At 39.5% G+C, this 25,313-nt stretch overlaps 1 long non-coding RNA gene across 1 annotated transcript in view; it reads right to left on the bottom strand.

The window, feature by feature from the left end:
• LOC119944703 overlaps window positions 1-25,313 on the bottom strand; it is a 118,663-nt gene that overhangs the window by 18,302 nt on the left and 75,048 nt on the right. Inside the window, exon 3 of the long non-coding RNA XR_005455937.1 lies at window positions 14,508-14,601. This is a non-coding gene — a long non-coding RNA (uncharacterized LOC119944703). The remainder of the gene's footprint in view (window positions 1-14,507; window positions 14,602-25,313) is intronic.

Genomic DNA, 25,313 nt, shown 5'->3' on the forward strand with positions numbered 1-25,313 from the left:
GGCATGCAGTGCAACAGAGTGAAAGCAAAAGCTCAGCATAAATACTCATAGCATTTCTGATTAGCCTCTAATTATTACCATGGTTCTTTTATTTAAAAATACAGATAAAGAGTGGTAGGAGAATGTACATGTAGATCCTATCCACGCTGTTAAATAATATTAATAATCCTCTGGTCCAAGAGGAAGATGTTTTCATTCTGGTCTTTCAAGCACCTCAGTCTACCCATTCAGAGAGATGACAGAAAAATGAGTCTGAATGTGGAGGCATTAAACATTTAAATTCTCTACTCCCTGGTCATTATACTGACTGTCATATTTTACACTTTCCCCTCCCCCACTATGCTTTTGCTGATTTGACTTCATTTACATTAGCTCATTTGCATCCAGCCTTTGTTCCACAGAAATGGAATATAGCACAGTGACAAAGCAAAACTTACCCATAGGTTGTAAATTTTTTGATTTTAAAATTGTGTTCCCTTGCTTGAAATTTACCTTCAACTGCCAAATGTTATTTAAATTAAAGGCAAGCTTCTTATTTATACAATAACTCTAATCTATATTTAATTTTATGGGATATGACTTTTATTTAAAATTACCTCAAATGTCATTAAGATGACATTTAGGAAACCCTTATAACAAATATTCTACTGATATCTAGATATGATCATAGCAGTGATAGATTGTATCTTTATACATGCCTCTGTCTGAATCTCTATATAGGCCTACACTGTGTGTTTTTAATCCATTTTAAATCAAATTCATTGTTTTGTGCTGTCCTCTGTGGACTTTTTATAGTAGCAGAAAATATAGGTAATGTTGGTCTTTAACATTACTTTTATTTACATATTCCTGCTTTGTAGTTTCTTCTATTGGAAAGGCTTTCTTGACTTACATGCCAAATATTCATCATATTAAAAGGAAGTCCTAGGTATCTAACCTCATGGAAAAATATGAAAGTTTGATTGAACCTTAAATGTCTAGCCCCATGACAGTGCACACTATCTTTTCATTTGTTACAACCAACAGAGACATGAGATTAATCTAATGCAGCCTAATTAAACAGCTATTCACACATGAGGGTTTTAAATGGCACTAGTGACATAAAGGCTACTTTGTACTTTAAGAGACTTTGCCTTCCTTAAAGTTGGAGGAGAGGTATCATAAAATTCAAATTTTAAAAGCTGAATGTCTAACATAAAACACTTTTCTGAAGACAGAGGGCTTCTTGTTCCCCAGTCAGGGAATTAAAAATGTGCAATCTGTATTTGATTTTCACTGTCCGCTTCCTCATTTTTGTTAGCATCAATGGCAGAGTCGTCTTCCCCAATTCCCATTTAGCAACACTGCCCTGGATTGAGCTTGGCCCTGGAAGTCAGAGGATATCGGTCCTAGTTCTGTCAGTGACACACAAAATCAGTGACCTTTGGCAAGTCACTTAACCTACCCATGTCTTGGTTTCCCCACCAACAAAAGGGGAACTATTGATCCCTAACTACTCCCTGGGGACATTGCAGAGATTAATTAGAATTAAATAGATCTCCTCAGAGAAAAGTATCCTAAGCATATGAGCAACTTCTTATATACAAAGTTTATCATATTTTATTATGAAAATGTAGTGATGCTCATTCCAAATGCTCAGAGTTTATCCTGGTTATTAAGAACTTATCTTCATGAACTCTAGGACCACAGGCAATTCTGTTATACTGTACCCTCCTAAACTCTCAGTACACTCAATAAGCATTCAATGAATATAAATGATTGATCTTGAGCATCTTATCGGGACACGAATTACATAGGATAAGGCATATAATATTAATAATAATAATAAAACAATACCAATAATCGTAGAATCTGTTAAGTACTCACTATGTGCCAGGTACTGTATGAAGCATAGATGTAAATACAAGTTTATTAGGTTGGACACAGTCCCTGTCCCAAGTGGGTCTCCCAGTCTCAATCCCCATTTTACAGATAAGGTTACTGAGGCACAGAGAATAATAATAATGATGGCATTTATTAAGCGCTTACTCTGTGCAAAGCATGTTCTAAGCACTGGGGAGGTTACAAGGTGATCAGGCGGTCCCACGGGGGGCTCACAGTCTTCATCCCCATTTTACAGATGAGGGAACTGAAGCCAAGAGAAGTGAAGTGACTTGCTCAAAGTCACCCAGCTGACAATTGGCAGAGCCAAAATTTGAACCCACGACCTCTGACTCCAAAGCCCGTGCTCTTTCCACTGAGCCACGCTGCTTCCAGAGAAGTTAAATTACTTGCCCAAGGTCACAAACAGGATTAGAACCCACGACTTTCCAACTCCCAGACCCTTGTTCTATCCACTATCACATGCTTTAATCTGTCCCTTTATATCAGAAATATCATTTGCAGTAGAAGCAATATCTGCAGTGGTTGTGCCCAAACCAAAGGAGACCAAATTCCTTCAGGTTCATTAGCGGATTGAACTGAAGAGACCCCACATGTATACTGCTTGGAATTCAAATTTATTTGCACTAAAATGTTAACCTCCTAGGATTTGAAACCTGGGATTTCCAGTGGCCCTAACTGAGTTGGTTAATTTATTATCCAGTTTAAACCAGGATTCAGGGTGATGCATATCCAGCCCACTGAGGGAAGAACTATTTAGGGAAAAAAGGATATTGCCAGCAGACTCTGGTATTTAAAGGGAGATGTAGCTGAGGTCTCATGGAAGCTTAGAGCAAACAGTTCTGCTCATGAAAGAACAAAAATTTCCAATGAGTGGCATTTATTGAGGACCTACTTTGGGAAGAACTGTTATAAAATCTGGTTAGAATCAGTTAGAGCCCTTTTTGACCCACTGATCTTCTGGGTTTGGGGCTTGAAGAATGATTATCAATATCTCCCAATGTGGACACAACACACATACCTGGAAATTCTTGCACATTGCTATTATTTTTTACCACATTTTAGAAATAGTAATCAATAATGGACTTGACTGCATGAGGCAAAAAGGTTATTTTATAGCTAACTTCCAGTAGGAAATCCTGGGTTTGGTCTGAATCTGTCCCAAGCAAGCAAACTGCAGATTTATTGAAACATCTAAGCAAATCATTGTTTTGAAAGTCATGTATCACTAGACCTACCTCCAAGCCCTCCTCAACACCCTGGTGTCATTACATCCATTTGCCTGACAGTGACCTGTCCCCCCGACAAGTGACTTCCATTCTGTCCTCTACCTGCATTGCCTTCTTGAAATTACTCAAGATGGCCTCAAGAATGCAGGCAGGTAGTCAGTGGGGTAATAATACCACATTTTTTATACAGTCCTCTTTTCCAAAGCATTTGAAATCAATTCCTGTATCGAATTTTATCCTATCAACACACATTTGAGGTAAGCAGAGGCAGGAATTATTATGCCCATTCTACAGATGAAGAAGCTGAGGCATGATGACTTTCTCCAGGTCACCCGGCAAACTAGTGGCAGAGCTGGGATTAAAGCCAGGTCTCCTGATTTCCAGCCCCCTTACTCCTTCCAGGGGATGGTCCTGCTTCATGCGCAGGACTAGCAGCTCCTAGGCATCAAATGTCACCTGGCCATTTAACTAGGCTAATTAGGAGGCACGAAATTGCAACTGAATGCTAAAGTTCCCTGTCTGCACAAACCCAACGTAACGTTTTTCAGCCCTACTATGCAGAACTGTGACGACAAGTACCAGTATCAAATCGCCCTATCATTAGTTAGCTAATGAGTCAGATACTTTTAATGTTTCTAAGACACGGGGGGATTCCAGGAACATTTTTCAAAATGCCATCAAGTTTGTCCCATTCGCATATGCACATTGATGGCAATGAAATACCTAAGTTTTTTTAATACGTGCTTATGATTTTTTTCTCCATGCTGTACTGCGTCCAACCTGATTAACCTGTATCTACCCCAATGCTTAGAACAATGTTTGACACATAGTAAGTGCTTAACAAATTCCATAGTTATTACTATTGTCATCATTAGTGTACATAAACATGTCTACAGTCTATTCATAAATGTATATAAAACTTAACTTCCTTTTGGCAAATACCACAACGATTTGACAAATTTTCTTCAGGTTAGCAAATACAAACATAGGGTCTCGATGTTGGAAAAAATGAAAGTCTTCCATATGTATACACACATTGGTGAGTGAAAAGGGTGAGAAAGTTAGAAGTTTCTTCATCTGCACTTCTGAAGTGATATTTTGACCGGTGGGTTGTCTCTTCAGGCTATGAGCCAAACTTACCTCATATATTTAATGGGGTGGAGTTACATAGGAATTTTTCAAAACTCATCTAACAGAAAAGGCAGACAATTTTTAATGAGAAGACAATATTAGTTAGAAAAAAAGTCTTGCCTGAAAATACTATATCAATTATTTTGTCCTTTACATTTAAAGAAACCTCTGAGAAGTTACAAGTATATCATCAGTAGCATTTTTAGTTCCTAGGATTTTCAAACAACTAGACTAGTTGACTTTGTGTTCTTTTGCTAAAGAGCACAGCTCTTAACTTACATTTTTAATTTGTTCATTCATTCATTTAATCATATTTATTGAGCGCTTACTGTGTTCAGAGCACTGTACTAAGTGCTTGGGAAGTACAAGTTGGCAACATATAGAGACGGTCCCTACCCAACAACGGGCTCACAGTCTAGAAGGGGGAGACAGACAACAAAACATATTAACGAAATAAAATAAATAGAATAGTAAATATGTACAAATAAAATAAAAAGAGTAATAAATCTACACAAACATATATACAGGTGCTGTGGGGAGGGGAAGGAGGTAGGGCGGAGGGATGGGGGGAGAGGAAGGAGGGGGCTCAGTCTGGGAAGGCCTCCTGGAGGAGGTGAGCTCTCATTAGGGTTTTGAAGGGAGGAAGGGAGCTAACTTGGTGGATGTGCTGAGGGAGGGCATTCCAGGCCAAGAGGAGGACGTGGGCTGGGGGTCGACGGCGGGACAGGTGAGAACGAGGCACAGTGAGGAGGTTAGTGGCAGAGGAGCAGAGGGTGGGCTGTAGAAGGAAAGAAGGGAGGTGAGGTAGGAGGGGGCGAGGTGATGGACAGCCTTGAAGCCGAGAGTGAGGAGTCTTTGCCTGATGCGTAAGTTGACTGGTAGCCACTGGAGATTTTTGAGGAGGGGAGTAACATGCCCAGAGCGTTTCTGCACAAAGATGATTTGGGCAGCAGCATGAAGTATAGACTGAAGTGGGGAAATACAGGAGGATGGGAGATCAGAGAGGAGGCTGATGCAGTAATCCAGTTGGGATAGGATGAGATTGAACCAGCAGGATAGCGGTTTGGATGGAGACGAAAGGGCAGATCTTGGCAATGTTGCGGAGGTGAGGCCGGCAGTTTTTGGTGATGGATTGGATGTGAGGGGTGAATGAGAGAGCAGAATCGATGATGACACCAAGGTTGTAGGTTTGTGAGACGAGAAGGATGGTAGTACTGTCTACAATGACAGGAAAGTCAGGGAGGGGGCAGGGTTTGGGAGGGAAGAGAAGGAGTTTGGTCTTGGTCATATTGAGTTTTAGATGGTGGGCAGACATCCAAATGGACATGTCTTGAAGGCAGGAGGAGACATGAGCCTGAAGGGAGGTAGAGAGAGCAGGGGCAGAGATGTAGATTTGGGTGTCATCAGCCTAGAGATGATAGTTGAAGCCGTGGGAGCGAATGAGTTCACCAAGGGAGTGAGTGTAGATGGAGAACAGAAGGGGACCAAGAACTGACCCTTGAGGAACCCCTTTTAATGAATTGTTTTAACCAGACAACTCATCATAGCTATTTTAGAAATTGAATATAACTTTGAAAGAAAAGAAGAACTTTCCCATGAGATATGATGAAGGTTATCCTATCATTTGAAGGTTAAATCTTTTTTTAATTCACTTCACAGGTTTTTCTATTGACAATATATTTTGTTAGATGACCAAATGCTTTGTACTTCATATAAGGTTTCCTAACACATAAACTGAAGACATCAGTCTTGATTGAGGGGGGAAAAAGCATACAAAATATTTGGTACATTATTCTCATAAGTTTCTAGGCTGACTAAAAATTTGGACAGATAAAAATAATAAATAATAAAAACACTGTGAAATAAAAAATAAGGTTTAAGATATTCTGATAATATTAGGTTTTAGCTAAAATTAAGTAGGTGCATTTTTTTCTTTTTTTCTCTAAAATAATCAACCTTTTGGGAACTACAAATCAAACTATTAAATGATTTGCTTCAGATATTAGCTCAACCCAATTTTCAACAAATCTTAAAATCTTGACTATTCCTAGAAGATTCTAGGTCCTAGGAACACCTACCGTAATTTTTCACTACTCTATCTTTCCTATTCACTGCTTTGTCCATCTTCCACCTGACCTTACCAAACTATTCTATTTTCTAAACAGGGTCTCCCTTTGCATTGAATATCTTGCCCCCATATGAGTTTAACAATTTTCTTCATCCTTTAGATGAAGTTATTTTCCTACCCTTGAATGTGAACAAGAAAAGTGTAACATCTTGTAGAAAGACTCAATGAATCATATTTATTGAGCTCATTCTTGGTGCAGATCACTATACTAAGCACTTGGGAGAGTACAATATAACAGAGTCGGTAGACATGTTCCCTGCCCACAGTGAATTTACGGTATAGAAAGAACTCTCTTTGAATGTGTGTGCTTACAGTCAATTGAAACTATATTCTGACTTTATTAATGGCACAACTCAGACTTGAATCTAGTAGACATATGAGAGGAAGAATCATTAAGGATAGTATTTTCAGATAAAACTCAAACTCGGAGGCAAATGCAAGGAAATCTAGTTCTACCTAATGACTTGGAGCCACTTGAGGGCCAAGGACCATGTCAAATTCTCACCAATGTACCTTTTCACCAGCACTTAATATAGTGTATTCCACACAGTGGGTGCTTAAGAAATATTAGTACCATTACTCTGATCTAGTACCATTACTCAAATCTGTAAGGAAGCTTCCTTTCACATGGATTAGAATGATCAGAGCTAAAAAAGCTCACTCAAGACCAGTGAGGAATAAGGATAAAAATTTCAACTTGTGAGAAAGGAAATATACACCTCAGCATCAGTGTTTGAATAACCAACATAATTTCAAAGCACAGTATGCCTATTTTGATATCTGAAGCATTTAAACACACCAAAACAATGAATTATCTCTCTTCAGCCTGAGCTTCATTTGCGATAAATTTGTTTTCCTACATTTTTAAGTAAGCTCTGAGTTTCTTTTAAATTTCAAAGCAATTCTTCACTTCCAGATCAATTATCGTGGGTGGTGGAATTTGCAATGAAAAGGGCCTGTTGCTACAGCAGCAGGTTATTGAAACAAATTAAATAATCTTTCATATTTAAAGGGTCAAATCTTGGTACATATCTGGGAATCTGCAAGAAATTTAAGCAATTCTGCCACTCCTGGCTTATGCTCTAATTTAAACTCAATTCAGCACTATCTTCCACGAGGTTTTCAAACCAAGAGGCAGCTCTACTATATTCGCTGAAAGGGAGCTGGTTCTGGGGATCGAATGATCTCAGTTTCCTCCCTGGAAATAGAAAATCTCGTAAGTATTTGGAAAACATTAAATCCCAGGAAAAGAATGAAGAACTGGCAAAGCATAGGGAACCCAGCGAGCAGCAGGAGACAGGTCTTATTAGGACTTATCCTGTGCTAAGCATGGTACGAAGTGCTTGGGCAAGCGCAATAGTTAGTAGACATGATAGCCGTCCTCGAGGAGCTTACAGTCTACGTGGGGAAACAAACACTAAAATAAGTTACAGATAAGGGGTGAGAGGAACAGAGTTTAAAGGTATCAACCAATCAATGGTATTTAATGGGCATTTACTGTGTGCAGAGCACTGTACTGAGTATAATACAACAGAGTTGGAAGACACATTCACTGCCCACAGCCAGTGTACAGTCTAGAGGGGGAGTCAGATATTAATATAAATAATTTCCAACTATGTACGTTAAGTGCTGTGGAGCTGAGGGTGGCGTGACTACAAACGCCCAAACAGTAAGGATTGAAGTGCATAGATGACGTATAAGAGAGAGGTATGTTTATAAGTGCTACCAAGGCAAGTACTCAAGGGCTTTAGGGATGAATGCCCTACTGCCTAGGAAAGGCAGAAGTGCTAAAGTGATCGAAGTGGTGAGGAAATGAGAGTCCATTAGAGAAGGCCCCTAAATGGAGTTGCAATTTTAGAAGCTTTCTGAAGACACCTGGTCTTCTGGATGTGAAAGATGATGATGCTCTGGCCAGGATGGAGGGATGAGCAAAAGCTTGATAGTGAGAGAGATGAGAAACAAGGTTCATGAGTAGGTTGACTTGAGAGGAGTGAGGGTTGTGGGCTTGATTGTATTATGAGAGGCCAAGGATACAAAGGGGTGGGTGACAATAAGGAGGGGGAATGAGAATAAGTAGGGGTAGTGAGGGAAAGCAGGATGAGCAAAAGTGCGAATGACCCCAACTTCATCACTGCCTGCCTGGGCCCACCAATATCAGCACAGTAAAGAAAATCCACCTTCCCCTTTTCATTGGTAAAATGTCAGACTGTCCCCTCAGTGTTTTGAGCTGGGGAATGGGAATCAAAGATGCTAAGACACCCATAACAGAAGCCTGAAGGATTTCTCAGCAGTCAAGCATCAGAGGAAAGTTAAAAAAAAAAAGAGGAGGAGGGATAGACAGGCAAAATGAGAGAGTAAGGCGGCTTCTATTCTATATTCAAGAATTATTAAGGCTCAAAGTAAGTAGTGAATCTAGTAATCCAGTAACCTGAGCTCCTGAAACCCTGAGACTTAAACCTGGATTTTCTCCTGCCTTGATATGTGAAAAGGACCAAAAAGGGAGATAATGATTCTGACCTATCAAGAAAGAGAGAGGCACTGACATCAGGGAATAGAGATTCCTGCTGAGGCACTGTACAGCTATGGCACAGCCCTGAAACTGATGAAGACCTTGTGAGATCTGATCCCAACTCGGCCACTGAGTGACTTTGGGTCAGTCCTTGAACACAGATAGAGCTCTGTTCCTCCTTTGCCACAGGCACATAATAACAAAGGACTAAGCTGGTCACTTAAAATTACAGATCCTAGAAAATGGGTGATAAAGATTTCTCTCAAACACTGGCAAGCTGAGCTCGTGGATGGGAAATACACACTCACAAGGGTATTGTAAGGCGTGAACAATGGTGCTACAATACTTTGGAAACAAAAATAATAACCAAAAAAATGTTGCAATGCATCTGATTTCTGCCAAGGAAAACTGTAATTCATACTCTTAAGCTGGGACATGATTTTAAGTCGACTTTTTTCACTATTCACATCCATTTCCTCCTTCTCTGAACCACAAAGTCATTTGCGTTTTCACAAAAATAATCTTTAAAACATGTATTTACCCTCTCACTGATCCTTTAAACAAGCTCTTTATTACTCCAGGGCATTTTAAATTGTTCTACATTTGTTTATTCTCCCCTCATAAGCATGCATAACCCTCTTTAACTTCTCTGGGAACTTCATTCACATATCCATGAGACCAGATTCTCATATGTGAAACCGTGATTAAAATCTATTCATGATGTAATCAAGGATAAAGCACTACCCTGGAAGAAGAAGGGTAAGTAAAAAACGTGAACTACCTTGGACCTAATTAAAGAGGTGATTATTTAAGAGGTTACTGAAATGACTAATCATCTCCACTGTCATCTTCCCTGTTGAAATGTAACCTCTGGCACTATTTCCAATATATCTTTATACTTAGATTATCGACTCTAGCTTGCTCCACATTGTGAAATGAAATCTGTATAGAATAACTGACTCACAAATGATGTTTAACACCAATAAAAAGGCAATGCAGCCATAACAATATCTTGTCCATTAGAACAGCATTAGTGGCATTGACATTTTAGCTACATATCTTATATAGGGCAGGAACATACCTGGCCAATTTACTGCTAGTTATCAAATGTCTCTACTGCCAGCACTTGCAAACTAGCAAATACAAATCTATGCTACCTAAAAATATTAGTTGTCTGTGTGCCCAGTGAAAGATTTTCTTAAATTAACCCTGACCCAAATAGCTAATACAGATTCTGCATACAACTGTATGACAAGGTGTTAATCCAATAGTTTGGGGTCCCATTCCTTTCATACCAATATCACTCAATCAGTCAATCAATGATATTTATTGAGTGCTTACCATGGGCAGAGCACTGTACTCATGAAATTCAGAAATCTTCAATTCTCTTGAAGCTTAAAATTTGGGTTATCCACTTTACACATGATATTAAAATATATTTAGGAATGTCTTTACTTGTAAAGACACAGGTGTCCTAGGGGCAGGTATTTTAAAATTTTCAACTCATTAAAATATCCTCAGCAACAAAATTCTGAAAGCCTTTTTTTTTAATAAACTTCAATAAGAGAAGCAGCATGGCTCAGTGGAAAGAGCATGGGCTTTGGAGTCAGAGGTCATGGGTTCAAATCCCAGCTCTGCCAATTGTCAGCTAGGTCACTTAACTTCTCTGTGCCACAGTTCCCTCATCTGCAAAATGGGGATTAAGACTGTGAGCCCCATGTGGGACAACCTGATCACCTTGTATCCCCCCAGCGCTTAGAACAGTGCTTTGCACATCTTTTCTTCTTTCAGGTTGACTGAGATAAATGTCACATAGAATATGGATGATTTTCAAAAATGTTGTGCGAACAAACAAGTCCACAGTAAACACTATGAGCCATATTGGTCCCATACAGTAATTTAGAAACCATATATTTTTTCAGGTCATTAATTCCCATTTAGTGCACTAAACAATAATTTACCAAATAGGATGCTAGTGTCCTGAAAAGTTACTGCAACTTCCAAGGTGGATAACACCCACAGAAAGAAACTACACTTGGCCCGTCTAGTTGTGTCTTTCTTTCCGTATACAAGATTCTACTGAAAACAAATTTTTATTTTCGTGGGCCTGAAAGAAAAACAGTTATGGGTAAATACTAGCACATTTGAAGGCTTTTAATAGAATCTGATGTCAACCAGTGGAGAAGAAAATGTTTTATTCAGCTCTGTAAAATAAACATGAAACTGCTTTGTAGAAAAAAAATGTTCTACTGGTAGAGTTAACTGGGCTCCAAATAAATTCATGTGCCATTTCCACAAGGTACTCTCTTCTCAGGGACACCAACATGAAATGAAGAGGTGTCCATGTAATTTTAGAGTTTCTTTTTTAAAATGTTTAGAATTTAATCTTTCCCTACAGGTAACATATGATTTGTATGAATCTTCCACATAGCAGAATCCCAGAAAAAACTACTACTTAATGACTCATAGGAATATCTATATAGGAGAAACTAGATTGCTCACATATTTTTAGATGGAGGCATTTAAAACCACTTTGAAAAGTAATCTATTATAAACTACTCATTATGAGATACACATAGCTGATGAATTTCCTCATAGATGTAATAAATTGCTGAGGTCTGATCTTTTCTTCCCACAACCCAGTCCGAACACTTCTCTCCTCCAATGCCAACCTACTCACTCTCGCTTGATCTTGTCTATCTCACCAACAACTTCTCTCCTCTGACCCTCCTCTGGCCTGGAACACCCTCCCTCTTCTTATACAACAGACGATCACTCGCCCCATCCTCAAAATCTTATTAAAGGCACATCTCCAAGGGGCCTCCTCTGATTAAGCCCTAATTCCTCTTCTCCCACTCCTTTTTATGTCACTCTTGCACTTGGATTTGCACCCTTTGTTCACCCCTCCCTCAGCCCCATAACATTTATGTCCATATCCATAATTTATTTATGTTTGTCTAGACTGTAAGCTCATTGTAGGGAGGGAACGCGTCTATCAGTCCTGTTATATTGTACTTTCCCAAGCACTTAGTGCACAGCTCAGCACACAGAAACTGCTCAATTAATATGATAGATTGATTGATGGATTCATTGATTGGTTAGAGTGTAAACTCCCAGTGGAAAGAGGTTGTTTCTTCTATTTCTGCTCTACTTTTCCCAAGCACATACTACAGTGCATTTCACCTAATGGGAATTCAGTAAACATTCCATAAATACCAAGACTATTATCTGGACATAAATGCTATACTCCTCGGAGAGGGCAAAATTAAAAGAACTTGAGCAATTATCCAAATAATTCAGATTAAAAAGAGATCACTACTTAGGAAAATGATGCTCATTTGGTGCAGATTTTCCATACTAATTATCTTTGTTAATCAATTTCCTTCGATTGTGTTGTTTTTCAACGCCCCTACATTATTTTTTATGTGTAGACAGAGGTTAAACACCTTCAAGCTCAAATTCACTGACTTCTACAAACAAAATTTTAGTTTCAGGTTCCTTATCATCCTCAGTTCATGGAAACTACCAGCATATAACTGAGTTAGGCAGAAGAAGAAAACAACCTACAAAAGAGAAAAGGAATAGAGTCCGCAAAATCTGCAACTGTGACCATTGTTAGAGTATTTTAATAAAATAGATATAGATAATAATTATGATGGCATTTGTTAAGTGCTTACTATGTGCCAAGCACTGTTCTAAGTGCTGGGGGGCGGGGGGAATACAAGGTAATCAGATTGTCCCACGTGGGGCCCACAGTCTTAATCCCAATTTTACAGATGAGGTAACTGAGGCAGAGAGAAGTTAAGTGACTTGCCCAAGTCACACAGCTGACAAGTGGAAGAGCCTAAATTGGAACCCATGACTTCTGATTCCCAAGCCGTGCTCTTTCCACTGAGCCACGATGCTTCTCACAAATCCCTTTCTAAAATCAAGCACTAAACGAGCAATAGACCAAAATGGCTCATTAATCTGACAGAGTAACTTGGAAAAGAAATTTAAAACCTGAAGTCTATTTTCTAACTTGCCATGAGTTCAAGGCTACTGTGGGCCTGAGTCCTACCATGGTAACTGGAGACCAGCTAGCTAGATGAAAGACTCTTTGAAACAGATGGGTTCCAAAGTGAACAGTGACCATCAGTCGCCAGGCGAGTGGTGAGCTCCACTGTGGCATCCCCAGGTTTGGCAAAATTGGGTGTTGGGAAGCAAAACTGAAAGGGAGGGTCATGGCTTTCTGTCAGGGGCTGATAAAGTGAAAGTTTTTTCCTAGGGATTTTCCCTGTGGATATTTCTCAAGGTAGCAGTTCTTCAGGAAAATGAAGCAAAATCCCCACAAAAAGAACTTACTCTCATGCACACACCACACACACACACAAAAAAAAAAAAAAGAAACCACCACAAAACCTATCAAGTACCAGACTCCACCATCTTCACCTCTGTGCATGGGAGAAGCCTATAGATCATTGCTTCCCAGCTAAGCAGTGGCCTGAGATCCAATTATGCATAACAGAGCCTCAGAAAAAATGTTGAAATCTAAGAAATACTTAAGACCTAATACTTATTTTTCACTTATAAAATGAGCAAAATGCACTACAGTGTATGTAGATAATCTGTAACATCTATATATTATATGTATATATATAATAGTTTTGGTTGGATGAATATATTAAATATACATATATCATTTCAAATATTTCACATACATGTAATAGTATATAATACACATGTTCATACTTGTATATTTTGTAAATACATGTTATGTGTGTATGTCTATGGGTGTGTGAGAGATATGATATTATCTTTATCCAAACAAACCTATGAGAAAGGAGTTTCAATTTCCAGGCAAAATCTACCACAGCCATCATTTATCTCTTTTTGAGCCCTATTGTCAACAAACATGCTGTTAAATACTCAGAGGAAAGAAATGATTAGTGAAAGTGATTATGTATTAATTAGTCTTTAAAAGAGCAGACCTATCTAAAGAACAGTGGGTGTACATAATTTATATAACCTCAAGGAAGCTGACCCCAAGACAGACAAGATATATCTTTGTTGCCACGCACTTTCTGTTACTGTTCAGAGGCTTTTAAAGAAGTTTAAAATACATTCAACAGAATTTCTTAAATTCAATTGAGAATATCATCTTCCTGTTCGATGAAAGAAATGATGACAAATGTGATAATGTGGTAGAAAAAAGCATCTACCCCAGGGCTTGGCAAGTAAGTAAGCACTTAATAAATACCATAATAATAAAAAAAGAAGGTTTCTCCACCTAAATAATCTTAGTCAACTGAATATTACTAGAAATGCTCTTCACCTACTTTACATTACAACTTCTAGGAGCCACTGTAGTGAGGCAGAATTCTTATAGTCACTGTACATCATTTTTATACATCACAGGGTGCACACAGAAGGTCAGAAGTTTTGATATTACTTCTAGCCTCATGGATTGAATACCCCTTACAAAGAAGTTTGTGTTTACCAAATCGCATAGAGAGATGACTGCCAGGTTCACCCGTTCTCCTGGTTCTTTGGCTTCAGGCATTGGGAACTTTCACTAGGCCAGACACTGTCAACATTCAGCCAGCTGGGCATACATCACTTTGAATTTCTTGCCTTCCAGTAGTGTTACCTTAGCTTGTCAGAAGGGACCTCATGCTGGTTTAATTCCAGGAATAATTCCAGTCATTTTTCTCTAGAAGATAGGTCACTAACCATCTTCTGCTCTGAAACGCATAATTATTCAACGTGTTAGAAAAGCCGCCTATTACAAAAACATACTTCTTTTTCCAAGACCTAAAATATCTTTATGAGGAAACATTCTTCTACTTTTTCCATGTGATAAATGCAGTTCAGAATTGTAGTTGTCTACCACAGGGTGACTGGTTCTCCTAACTTACAAATGGTTGTAGGAGCTTTCAAGTTTGGAATTCCTCTCATAAGAACATAATCTGGAGTGAAGCCCACTTTAAAAAGTTGCTCAGTTCCAATTAATATCTTCCCCATATATCTTTACGAAGGTCTCAACATTCCTGTAAGGCATAAATCTGAGAATTTTGCACAACTGTTAAAGCAGGATAATGATTTATCTAGTCTGCCAGAGTGAGTATTTTCACGACACATATTAGCTAGAATGTTCTTAGGAAGTTAGGGAATGTTTGCCTGACAACCCAATTCTGTTCGGATACAGAACACAGAGGTTTCAGGAAGAATCAAACTGTGAGCTTATGGACACCACCATACTACAGTGTGACTGTTCCTTCATACAGAGCTTTGTGAAAGCACAATCCCTATGTACTGAAATAACTTGATGTACTTTGAACAGGCACTATATAACCACATCTATAATTATAAATATGTTTGTTGTGCTTCATTCTAAGTGCGTAGTCAATAAATCTCATTGATAAATGTGAATGTGATTTAATATGTATATATCTATCTATACAATGTATGTGTAGACATATGGTAACAAACATTGTCATATTATACACAACCAACACTTTAGTAAGCGCTTAACAAATGCTGTTATTGTTATTATACAGAAATGGGTAAGGTGGCTGAGGGGATTTAGGAAATGCCTTTTGGAGAAAATGGAATTTAAGAAGGGCTTTGAGATTAGGGAGGGGTGAGGTCTGGTGGACTTTAAGAGCAGGGAGTTCCATGTGGGGTGAAAGGTATGAGCAGTCGGTTGACCCTGGTAGAAGAGAGAGTGAAGAGTAATTTGAAAATTAGCGTGGAAGGAATAAAAAGGGTAAACTGAATACAGTGTATGCACAGATAGATACGTAAAAGAAAGCAAGTGAGAGACAGCAAGAGAGAGAAGAGGAAGAGAGAGAGAGAAAGAAGGAAAGAACTTGGAAGGAATGGGAGAATCACTCCATGCAAACAAAATCTGACTTTCAGTACTGGAAATTTTCCTCTAGAAACCAGGCTTGTCCAATTACCATTCCAAGCTATTATAGGATGGGCTTACTCTTAGAAGAAGCTTGCAGCGGTGAAGCTGGCAAGTGTACCTAGGTAAATGAGTTACCCTCAAACAGGGTTCTAGTCACTCAGAGAGTAGAGAGAACAGGATAACGACCTAAAATTGAACATTCATTTTCACCCCCTTCCCTGAGATTCATTCAATCATATTCATTGAGTGCTTACTGCGTGCAGAGCACTGTGCTAAGCACTTGGGAAATACAAGTTGGCAACTGAGATGAGCAGTTGTTTAGTGCTTAGGAGTGTGGAAACATTAAGTAGCAGAGGGCATATCTTCAAAGGCTACCCATTTCTTTCCTCGAAAAAAAGTTTCTAACCACTGGATTTAAGGATTTTACCAGCTGACTAATTCTTACCTTCCCTGTCTCTTCTCCCATTACTCCCCAATTTACACTTTTCATTCTTTCAAAGCTAATTTTCAAACTACTCTTCATTCTCTCTTCTCCCAAAGCCAACTGCTCACACCTTTCACTCCATATGGAACTCACTGCTCTTACAATCCACCAAATCTCACTCTTCTCTAATTTCACAGTCTTTCTTAAATTCCATTTCCTCCATGAGGTGTTTCCTAAGCCTTTCTCTATGTCATCCCCTCAGCCATATTAGAACATTTGTATTTCTTTGTTGATTTAATTTCCCATATTTGCTTTTAGCATTCATATATATGTTCATATTCTTTTACTTATAGAATATTTGCAATTTGTGTCCATTTGATTCCCCCCTTATATTACTTGCCCCTTGAGTGACTCATTTCAATTTGATGTTTCCAAGTCAATCAATCAATCAGTGGCATTTATTGAGTGTTTACTTTGTGCAGAATACTTTACTAAGCACTTGGGAAAGTACAATAAGCTGTTAGATATGACCCCTGCCCTCAAGGAGCTTATAGTTTGAGTATCTCATACACTGCCATGCACCCAGGAAACACTTAATAAATCCTACTGCTGATGTTCATAGTGATGACAGCGTCCTGGATTAGTGAAAACTTAACTACATAATCAATCAATGGTTTTTATTGAGTACTAATTGTGTCTAGAGCACTGTACTAAGCACTTGGGAGAGTACACTACAACAGAGTTGGTAGACACAAATAAGAAGTCAAGAAATCAGTTTGTTCTAAATGCATATGAAAACTTCCAAAGGAATCAATCAAACAATGAGCAAAAGACAGAAGCCCATCTCGAAGGTAGCCCTTCACAAAAACCAAACTTTAAGTTTTTGGATATCAACCTCGAGAAGATTCCACAGATAGTAAGATTCTCCAATTCCTTGAAATACAAACTAAAGCCAAAGGTAAAGAGTTCATGTTTGATGTGGAGGTGGACGGGCAACTATTGGTGGGTTTGTGCAACAACTGCCAAGAGTCTCACATGTGTTTTTCTGGATTGTTGATCATATTTAAGGTTAGTCACATAACAAATCCTGTTGGATAAATAATAGAAGTTATTCATAAATGTTTGCAAAACTTGGGCACTACCCCCAGTGAGACCAACAAAATCATCTTTTGCTACATGGAACTGGGTTGCTCATGTAAAAGACAAATCACTCAATCAATCAGTGGTATTTATTGAGCCTTTACTGTGTGCAGAGCATTGTACTATGTACTTGGGGAAGTACAACACAACAGAGTTGGTAGACATGATCCCTCCCCACAAGGAGCTTACAATCTACAGGGGAAGACAGGTACTAAAATAGATTAGGGCTAGGGGTTAGTATCAAAGAGCTTAAAGGGTTCACAGCCAAATGCACAGTCAACACAGGGCGGGGGCAGATAGGGGAAATAAAGGGCTCACCTGGGAAGGGCTCTTGGAGATGTGATTTTAAAAGGGCTTTAAATGAGAGAGTGGTAGACAGTTGGTTGTGAAGGGGTAAGGGATCTCCTGGAAGAACGTGGACAAGGGGTTAGTGGTGGGATAGATGAGATCAAAGTACAGAAAGAAGGTTGGTGCTAAATAAGCAGTGTGTGAAGACTGGGTTGCAGTGGGAGATCAGCAAGAGCACGTAGATGGGGGCAATCCGATCCAGTGTTTTAAAGTTAATGGTAGGGAGTTTCTGTTTGATGCGGAGATGGATGGGCAACCACTGGAGGGTTTTGAGGGGTCGAGAAAGATGGACTGAACAGTTTTCCAGACAAATGATCTGGGTAAAAGAGTATGGACTTGGTAAAGTATGGACTGGAGAGGGGAGAAAGTATGCAGGAATGTCAGCAAGGAAGCTGAGGCAGTAATCAAGGTGAGAAATAAGGAATGCTTGGATCAGCGTGGAAGTAGTTTGGATGCAGAGTAGAGGGTGGATTTTAGAGATGTTGTGAAGGCCAAATCAACAGGATTTGGTGACACTGAATATATGCCTTAAATGAGAGAGATGAGTCAAGGATAATGCCAAGGTTATGAGTTTGTGAGACAGGGAGTATTAGTGGGTTGGTACAAAAAGAGGAATTGTGTGGTTAGGTAAAGCAATTCAGCAGTAACAAAAACCTTCCCATGTATCAAGGAAGACATCAAGGAGGAGGTAGAATCTAAAGTTTTTAATGATGAAAGCGAGAAGGTTGGGTGCACTGGAGGGGAGAAGCTATTCAGGGTCAGAGTACCATTTGAGAAGGTTTAAGGTGACAGACGAAAAACACTGAATTGAGAGAAGCAGAGGATGTCAACAGGGAAGCGGGGGAAAACATTAAGCACAGTTCCACTGAAGAAATAGTCAAATAGCCCATTTTCCATATTAGCCCTTCTGTAAAAGATATGTTAAAATTGGATTACAATAATATAAATCCACTGGTTTAAAACACTTTTTTTAAAATAGGAATGAAAATTCCCAGATTCATTTTAGAGTAAAAGACATTTATAGTCTCTTTTTCAAACTTAACACTCCTCACGGTTGAAATTTATTTAATTTGTAGAGCATTTCTTTTTCTTTCAAAATACCTTTTCATCAAGGATTTAATTTTATTTTCACAATACCAGGGCAAGACAGGGAGACCCAGGTATTATTATCCCATTTTAAAGATGAGGAGACTTAGAACAAAGAGACTAGGTGGCTTCCACAAGGTCATACAGTAAGCTAGTGGTAGAATTGCACCTAAAAGTCAAGTCTTTTGAGTCCCAGACTAAGCAAATCTTCCAACTCAATGTTGGCGATTTCACCTTCAAAACTAATTGAGATGGCAAAAATATATGCTGCATAAAATGAGTATGCAAACCAGCCACATGTAAAAGAAAATAAGAATAATTCTACATCTACAGGCTTCCTTTACAACCTTTCTCCTATAAGACGACAGTCTGAGAAAATAATTAAGCCATTGGAGACCAATATATAAGTTGCATATGGGATATAAGGAGTCAAATCCTGCTGAAGAAACATAAGACTTACCAATTGGCAAAGAAGGACTGTGATGTTTTCTCATTGAGCTTAGGCTAAAAAGAAAATCTGGATGCTGAACATGATTATGACTACTAAGCAGAGGTAGGCACTCAGGGAATGCAAGTTACCAAACGAATGACCAACTAGACATCTAACAATCCAGCAATAATATTATACAACACTAAAAAAATTTATTGAATAATAAAATGATTTCATTAGGATTATTTCTTCAGACCTAGGTAGTATATGTGTGCCATTTCTTACACACACCCTCCCTCCTGCCTGGAACTCTCCTTCCCAACTCCCCCGATATCTGATAGACCACTACTCCCACTATCTTTCAGGCTCCACTATATATCTTCTCCAGGAAGCTCTCCTCAGCTACTCTTCCCAGTCTAGTTCCCCTACTTAACACTTCACTCATTTTTTTATGGTATTTGTTAAGGGCTTACTATAGGTCAGGCACTGTTCTAAGTGCTGGGGTAGATACACGGTAATCAGGTTGGACATAGTCCATGTCCCACACAGGGCTCACAGTCTTAATCAGCATTGTATTCATTCATTCATTCAATCGTATTTATTGAGTGCTTACTGTGTGCAGAGCACTGGACTAAGCACTTGGGAAGTACAAGTTGGCAACATATAGAGACGGTCCCTACCAAACAGTGGGCTCACAGTCTAGAAGGGGGAGACAGACAACAAAACAAAACATATTAACAAAGTAAAATAAATAGAATAAATATGTACAAATAAAATAAAGAAATAAATAAAGTAATAAATACATACAAACATATATACATATATACAGGTTCTGTGGGGAGGGGAAGGAGGTAAGGCGGGGGCGATGGGGAGAGGGAGGAGGGGGAGAGGAAGGAGAGGGCTCAGTCTGGGAAGGCCTCCTGGAGGAGGTGAGCTTTCAGTAGGGCCTTGAAGGGAGGAAGAGAGCTAGCTTGGCGGATGTGCGGAGGGAGGGCATTACAGGCAAGGGGGAGGACGTGGGCCGGGGGTCGATGGCGGGACAGGCAAGAACAAGGCACGGTGAGGAATGAATATAGTGAGGAAACAGAGAGGAATATTTAAGCCCTTTTCCAAAAGTATTGCAGACACTGGTAAGTAAAAATGAAATTCCATTTAGGTAAATAACTGCCACTATAACAGTAAAATTATTATGATTAACTAATTTTGAGCTCTATTGTCTTGCTTCATCAGAGCTCTAGAGATCCTTCTCCTTATATAGAACCCATATTTCTCCCTACCTGAGTGAAGAAATTATATTGATATAATTATAATAAATAATAAATAAAATAATAAAAATGTTAAATATTGATATTTATTAAAGTGCTGTTTATCATCAGTTGCTTGTGCTCAGTACTGTACTCAGGGCTGGAGTAGGTATAAGATGATCAGATCAGACACAGTACCAGTCCCATATGATACTCGCAGTTTAAGTAAGAGGGAGGACAGGTATTAAATCCCCATTTTACAGATGAGGAAACTGAGGCACAGGGAAAGTAAGTGGCTTCTTCCCTCCTCGACTGCTGTCTTCAAATGTTTACTTTCTAACAGCTTCTTTCCCACAGGTTTCAAGCATGCTTATAATAATGATGGCATTTGTTAAGCGCTTACTATGTGCAAAGCACTGTTCTAAGCGCTGGGGAGGTTACAAGGTGATCAGGTTGTCCCACAGGGGCCTCACAGTCTGAATCCCCATTTTACAGATGAGGTAACAGGCACGGAGGAGAGAAGTGACTCGCCTAAAGTCACAGAGCTGACAATTGGCAGAGCTGGGATTTGAATGCATGACTTCTGACTCCAAAGCCCGTACTCTTTCAACTGGGCCATGCTGCTTCTCTGTGTTTCCTGCTTATGTGTCTGCTGTCCTAAAAAAAACCCTCCCTTGGCCCCACGGCACCCTCCAGTTATTGCCCCATCTCCCTCCTACCAATTCTCTCCAAAATTCTTAATAGAGTTGTCTACACCTGTTTTCTCTTCCTATCCTCTAATTCTCTCCTAGATCCCCTTCAGTCTGGTTCTCACGCCCTCCATACCACAGAAACAGCCCTTTCTAAGGTAACCAGTGACCTTCTTCTCGCCAAATCTGATGGCCTCTACTCCATCCTAATCCTACGAAACCTCTCAGATGCCTTTAACACTGTAGACCAAACCCTTCTCCTTGAAGTATTATCCAAGCTTGACTTCACTGACACTGTCCTCTCTTTGTTCTCCTCAATCTCTATCTCTCTGACCACTCCTTCTCAGTCTCTTTTGCTGGCTCCTCCTCTGCCTCCCCCCCCCCCCCCCCCCCCCCCCCCCGACAGTAGGGGTCCATCAAGGATCAGTTCTGGTCCTCTTATATTCTCTCTCTCCACCCACTCCCTTGGAGAACTCATTTGCTCCCATGGCTTCAATTACCAGCTCTAAGCAGATGGTTCCCAAATCTACATCTCCAGCACTGACCACTCTCCTTCCCTGCAACCAGGCATTTCCTCCTGCCTTCAAGACATATCTACTTGGATGTCCCACTCACACCTCGAATTAAACATGTCCAAAACTGAACTCTGTATCTTCCCACCCAAACCCTGTCCTCCTCCTGCCTTTCCCATCACCGTAGACAATACCACTATCCTCCCTAACTCACAAACCCATAATCTTGGCATTGTCCTAGACTCAGATCTCTCATTCCACCCACATATTCAATGTCACCAAATCTTGTCAATTCTACCTTCACAACATTGCTAAAATCCGCCCTTTCCTCTCCATCCAAACTGCCACCACGCTGATCCAAGCACTTATCCTATCCTGCCTTCTCTACTACATCTGCCTTTTCGTTGACCTCCCAGCTTCCGTATATATACCCACTCCAATCCCTACTTCACTTTGCTGCATGAATCATTTATCAACAAAAAAATTCAGTTCATGTCTCCCCATTCCTCAAAAATCTCCACTGGCTGTCCATTCACCACTGCATCAAACAGAAACTCCTTACCTATGGCTTTCAAACACTCAATCAGCTCACCTCACCCTACCTCACCTCACTAATCTCCTACGGCAGTCCGGCCCACACACTCCGTTCCTGTAGTACCAGTTTACTCACTTTACCCCGATCTTGTCTATCTTGCCACCAACCACTTTCCCACATCCTCCCCCTAGCCTGGAGCCCACCTCCTCCTTCATATATGCTGGATCACCACTCTCTCCACCTTCAAAGCATTACTAAAGTCACATCTCCTCCAAGAGGCCTTTCCTGATTAAACCCTCTTTTCTCCCTCTCACTGGCCCTTCTGGTTCACCTATGCACTTCAATTTGTGAACTCTGGACACTTGATATTCACCCCACGCCCAATCACACAGCACTTTGTACATACCTTTAAATTATAAATTATTTATTCATATTAATGCTTGTCACCCCCTCTACATTGTTAGCTTGTAATGGACAGGGAACGTGACTGCTAATTCTTTTGTACTGTACTCTCCCAAGTGATTGATTGATTGATTGATTGATTTACTTGCCCTAGGACACTCAGCAGGCAACTGACAGAGAGAGACTCCTAGTCTTACGATCTTGCTGTTAGAACTTCAATGTTAGAAACAAAATTAAAAGCTCAAATTTTTTAGTCTTTCTTAGTCTAACAGTCAAACTGAAACACATTTTCTCATAGGAGGGCCAATTAAATAGGATTAGCAACCTTAATAAAAAGCTACCATATATACTGACATAAAGCATTTCTAGCATGTGTCCTTCTTATCAGTAAAATTAAGACTCTCAATATATTTCATAATGAGTGCCCTAATATGTCCTTGGAAATGCAGCATGGTTTTGCAGAACTCAAGAAGTTGCCCACCAAAATCTGAGTTCAGTGATATGGTTAATGATTAGTTGAAGAAGGTTTTAGCCCTATAGCAGAGAGATCACTCCTGCTACTATCTTTATCACAAGAGTGGATTCAGGATGGGCCGTTTTCTATTTTTATTAGTCTTTGTCATAAGGATAAATCATCAACATTATTATGCCTAATACAACCCAAGGTAGACTAAGTATTGCAAATTAACCTTGGGAGTTACATGTGCTAAAAGTATCCTAATAATTCTTCCAAATTTTTCTTAAAAATACTGTAAACATTTTTAATCATATAGAAAAAATTAGTAAGTTAGTCATTATATTAGAATATTTAAATAGAACACTGTCTATTACTTTACATAATTTCATTCAATAAACAACTTTAAAATTCTCCTTTCCGTATTTGATTCTTTTAAACAGCATTAACAAATTCACGTCAACTATAAAACTATCACAATCCTTCAACAATGAATGGGAATATAACCCCAAAGAATAGTTTGATTACATTATTAATTTTCAAAATAAGACTTAAAAGAGGTCGTGTAATAGGAGTTAAACTGTATTTATTCATTCTGATTGCTTATGCATATATATTTCTAGGGCAACTATCATAATCACATTTGGACTCTCAAACATGTTAAACCTGCTTTGTATGTGAACATCAACCCTAACTCATTCATTTCAGGGGTTGATTTGTGGGGGGTCGTGGTGGTGGTGGTGGTGGTGGTGGTGGTGGTGGTGGTGGTGGTGGTGGTGGTGGTGGTGGTGGTGGTGGTGTGTGTGTGTGTGTGTGTGTGTGTGTGTGTGTGTGTGTGTGTGTGTGTGTGTGTGTGTGTGTGTTTTATTCTTCCAAGCTATTTTTAGCCTCGGGCTGATTGACTGCTGTAAAGGCTATTATGTCTGGTTACTCGGAGCTTTTAAAATACACTAAAATTCAGGACTGAAGTAAAAAGCACTCAGGTATACTGGGAATTAACCTGGCCAGTGTTTAATACAATAGTCAGCTGAGAGTCTCGAAGCGAAATTCTGCAGCAGAATAATGAGTGACAATGAAATACAAGTTAAAGGCATGACATCATTATCAAAGTATATCTTGAGGGCAGATCATCAATTCAGGCAATTCTATGCATACTCTCCTGAAATTCAAATTCTCCAAATAATACATTTAAAGGAATGCTTACTTAGCATTTGTCTCTGAAGATGTAGAAGTAATTTAAGAAAATATATAAAATAAAGCATATAAAATATGTTTAAAATATCATCACTAGGCCATCCCCTTGGAATAAATGGAGGAAAACATGTAAAGATGGGGAAAGGTGGGACTAGAATCCTTCAAGGCCTGTTGTCTTTACACTTGGTCACACTGCTTTCCATATGTTTCTCACCTACTGCTCAATAACTTTGTCTATCCTATAGCTTTCAAGGGCCTCTTGGTTTGCTAGATACATTGACCACGTTATCTGTAGTTTTTGCCTCAGAATAATAGTGGGGTCATTTTCTGACCTCAGAATTATGTTCTGATCCCATGTTCCATGTCAGTTCTTCTAGACTGTAAGCTCATTGTGGGCAGGGGACATCCAGTAACTCTGTTATACTGTACCCTCCCAAACGCTTAGTACAGTGCTCTGCAAACATTAAGCACTCAATAAATACTACTGACTGATTGACTGATTCTGAAACTTCTAGGTCAGAGCTAGTCATAGTTTGGAAGACCCTCTGATTCTCATGATCTTAATTATCAAGCATATTATTCATCTGTGTTTTTTCCTTTCCCTTTCATAGAATTCATTCCTTTGAACTTAAAGCAACACATCTCATAGAGTCAGGATGCCCCCTTCCTAACATACCTCTCAAACCCTCCAGAGCTGATGAGAATCCAGAAGTGGCCCTGAATTGTCATCCCCCCTTCTATGGGTTGCATAAATTAGGAAACAGCCAAGTCTAGATCAAAGTGACTACAAGACTTCTGACTTATAATTAGTCCCCAAGACTAATTCAAACTTCTGTCTGGTCCTGATGCTCTCCAAAGCTTCCTGGGACTCAGGAATACTCCCAAGTCCACAGCTGGTATGATTGATGAATTGAGGTGTTGCAAGTCCAGCTGGACAGAGCATGGCCCTGAGGGTCAGAAAGACCTGTGTTTTAATCTTGATTCTGCCACTTATCTGCTGGGTGACCTTGGGCAAGTCACTTAACTTTTCTGTGCCTCAGTTACCTCATCTGTAAAATGGGGATAAAGACTGTGAGCCCCATGGA

The sequence above is a fragment of the Tachyglossus aculeatus genome, chromosome 23, assembly GCF_015852505.1.
Source record: "Tachyglossus aculeatus isolate mTacAcu1 chromosome 23, mTacAcu1.pri, whole genome shotgun sequence".
Classification (NCBI taxonomy): domain Eukaryota; kingdom Metazoa; phylum Chordata; class Mammalia; order Monotremata; family Tachyglossidae; genus Tachyglossus; species Tachyglossus aculeatus.